General features: G+C 46.7%; 1 pseudogene; it reads right to left on the reverse strand.

The window, feature by feature from the left end:
* The window catches only part of LOC101562591, a 32171-nt pseudogene that overhangs the window by 252 nt on the left and 28422 nt on the right, over positions 1 to 3497 (reverse strand).

Raw genomic sequence — 3497 nt, forward strand, 5'->3', positions numbered from 1 at the left:
CCGGCTGTCGCCCCGCCCCCCTCCGAGCTCCGGGGCTGCGCACCCGGCCGCGCGGGCCCACCCTGCGCTCCCTGCCACCCCGCGCTCCCTTCCACCCCACGCAGCAGCGGCCCGGGCTGCCCCGCTCTTCCAGGCCCCCTCTCAGAGCTCGATCGCCGCGCTCTGCAGCAACCACACGTTCGAGATCCTCCTCACCGGTCCCCTACCTAGGAACACAAACGACCCTCCTGATTGCCAGCGATGCCTGGCTCCTTCGGCAGGAAGACTTGCCTGCCTCCGAAGACAAGCCTCCAGGCGCCCGGGGGCTCCCGTGTTCCGCTCTGCATGAGTCTTTAGGAAGCCCACGAATCTCCTTCTTCCTGGGACTCCCCCACATACAGCGCGCGCCCTCGCTTCTCCACGGCCCTTTTGTGCCCCCGCGCGTCCTCAGAGACTCAACATGGCCCCACGGCTTCCACCAGCCATCTGCTCCAGGGTCTTTTCTGTCTTTTCTCTCCGTACAGCACCCGCTGCCGCCTGGTGGAAGCTTATGGGCTAAGCCCGTAAGTCCCCTGGAAGCCCTCTGCACCACACTTTGGGTGCTCATTCCTAAGCTTCCAACCTAGAAAGATCACCGAGGTATCCCACATCTGGAGCGCTAGTTTGATCCCTAGGAACAACATCATGCTTGCAGGGCACTGATATGGCACCTTGGGGGATTTTCTCAAACCGTAATAAAAGACATGGACATAAACGCATTCCCCTCCGTGAGGAGAGCAACCGTTTTTCTCCCCCCTTTCAAGCCACTTCTCCAGAAATCAGTGTCAAGAAGCTAAGAGCTCCTGAACCGAGGGGCGGTGACAGTGTAGGCGTGCCGAAGGGGGACGGTTTCTCTGAGATGAAGGCGACACCTCGTGGTGGCAGGAGGTAATTAAGGACAATGCCATTTTATTCTTAGGTACTGTACTGAACTCTACGGTGCACGAGCCCTAGAGTGAATACAAGGAAAACTGAACAGTACAAGTCCTGCCTCTGAAGATCACATAGATAGAACCGCCCCAGGGCACAGAAGCGTCCCTCAATGACATTTTCTTCTGCCTAAAGCACAGTAAGAACAGAAACCTGTGGGCAGGTGTTTCTTTTTTTTTTTTATATGAACAACTATATTTTTTTTGAAACTTATATTCATATAATTAGAATTCTCAAAGTAGAAAGGAGTAGGCAATGAATATTTAAAGATTTAAAATTTCTGAATTTAGGGCTGGTGAGATGGCTCAGTGGTCTAAAGCACCTACTTAGAACAAGCTAAGCCAAGTCAAAGTACAGAGACCGCGGTTCAATCCCCCAGCACCACATGCCAACCAGCCCCGCCCCCTGGTGGGCTGAGCAGGCCACACACACACACTAAATAAATAAATAAATAATTTTTTAAAAAATAAAATAAAATTTCTGAATTTAGTTCAACTTATAATACCGCCATTTCCAAGGGGCAGGTGCTTCTTTAATTTGAAGGGATGGCAACTATATACCTAGGCTCCAGACGCTCCTTAAAAAATGAACTCTGAGGGCCCGCGAGACAGCTCAACGGACTAAGTGCTTGCTTAAGTAAGCACAGGGACAGGGGTTTGGTCCCCAGCAACACATGCTACACTGGCCTCCGTCCCCAAGTGTGCTGAGCCAGCCACCAAGAGCAGATGTGGGGGTGCGAGCCTGTAATCCCAGCACTGGGAAGGCTGAAAATAGGAGGATCACTGCAAGTCCAGGCTGTGTAGTGAGACCCTGTATCAAAAACATTTTTTAAAAAAAGACAAAACACTTCAGTGGCAGGTGTGGTGGAGCAGCACACTTTTAATCGCACTCAGGAGGCTGAGGCAAGTGGATTGTTACAAGTTCGAGATCAGTTTGGGCTACAAAGTGAGCTCAAGGCCAGCCTGAATTGCATAGCAAAACTCTGTTTCAAAAAAGACCAATAATAATAATAATAACTCTGTAAATGAAATTCTCTGAGTAAAAGAAGTAAAGGAAGGAGGGAACAGCATATAAAAGACATAGCTTTCTAACTTCTGGTTAATCAACAAAAAATTGCTTTTCCTGAGAGAAGCAAATCCAATGACACAATGCCAAAGAACTAGAATTTGCCCCTCCATCTTTCTCCTTATTGGCATATACTACAAGTGACAAGGGTCTTGAAATAAAAGTTAAATTGCTTAATGAAGTCTCTAAGATTAACATCATCTTTTGTTTTGTTCTTTCTTTTTTTAAGAAGCTACATATGCTACATAAATGAGAACTTTGGAGGCTAAGGCAAGAGGAATGGAAGCTTGAGCCCAGTCTAACAAGACCCTGTCTCAAAAAAGAAAAAAAAAAAAGAAAGAAAAGAAGAGATGGGATGAAGTTCAGTATGAAAGCCTCAGGTTCAAACCCCAGTATGATAAATAAATAATCTATATGTTCCCATTATCCAAGCTACTGCTGCTTGTATTGATATAGACAATGAAATTTGGGCTGTATTCAGACAGAGACCATGTTGCCGTGCACACAACACCTGGGAAATCTCAGGTTCTCCTGGACTAAGGAGCCCTTAGCTAGGGTCCAGCTTCCTCTCAGTAGGGTTATTATGCTTTTCAATTACTATAAAGACACTACTATAATTTCTTCTGGGCAGGGTCAGCCCAGATACTGATTAGTCTTTCTGGATTAGAATCTGATCCAGAGCTGAACTGGAGAGCACCAAATTGGCTAGCTACTCACTATTGTGGTTTCCCAGCTGTCAGGCTCCTCCACAGAAAGGTATCCTAACTCCAGTCACAATCAGGCCATGGGAGCCTAAAGACCCTAGATGACTTCTGGGACGATCGTGGGATTCATGCCCACACTCCTCTCTCCACGGTAAACTCTGATGCTCCAAAATGACAGTAATGAACAGTTTTTATAATTGTTCTGGTGTACAGCCAGATCTGGACCCTCCAACCATGCCCCCAGACCTGTACACCCCAGAAAAACAAAACATATTCCAGTCCTGTATTTGACCTGCCAGGCCTGCAGAGAAAAGCTTTAACTATATGCAGCTGTCCCCAGCACACAAGTGAGACAGATCCAAGAGAACCTGCCACAAGGGCAGAGAACAGCCATGGGAAAAGTAACATCAAATTAATAACATACAGAAAATACATTTTTACATGACACATTTCAGTAAGGAAAGGGAGGCAGTGGTGTAAAAAGAGTAGTGAAGCAGATAGAAGGCAAAATAGACTGTTAAAATTCTGTGTGACTCTATTTCTTTTAAACCCAGTGAGGGAGAAACAGAATTCTGAAATCAGATCAAACCATTGCCGCTTACACACCCACTCCTCTCCTCCTCCTATACCTCTCTGGCACCACACAGCATACATAAGACGGTTTTCAACCTGCCGTCCAATTCACCTCCTCAACATCCTAGAAGAGCTGCTATGATTATTTAAGAGTCAAGTGCTTTCACTTTGAAATTATATATTTTCTTTCTTTCTTTTCTTTTCTTT

Source organism: Octodon degus, unplaced genomic scaffold, assembly GCF_000260255.1.
Source record: "Octodon degus isolate 3935 unplaced genomic scaffold, OctDeg1.0 scaffold00045, whole genome shotgun sequence".
Taxonomy (NCBI): domain Eukaryota; kingdom Metazoa; phylum Chordata; class Mammalia; order Rodentia; family Octodontidae; genus Octodon; species Octodon degus.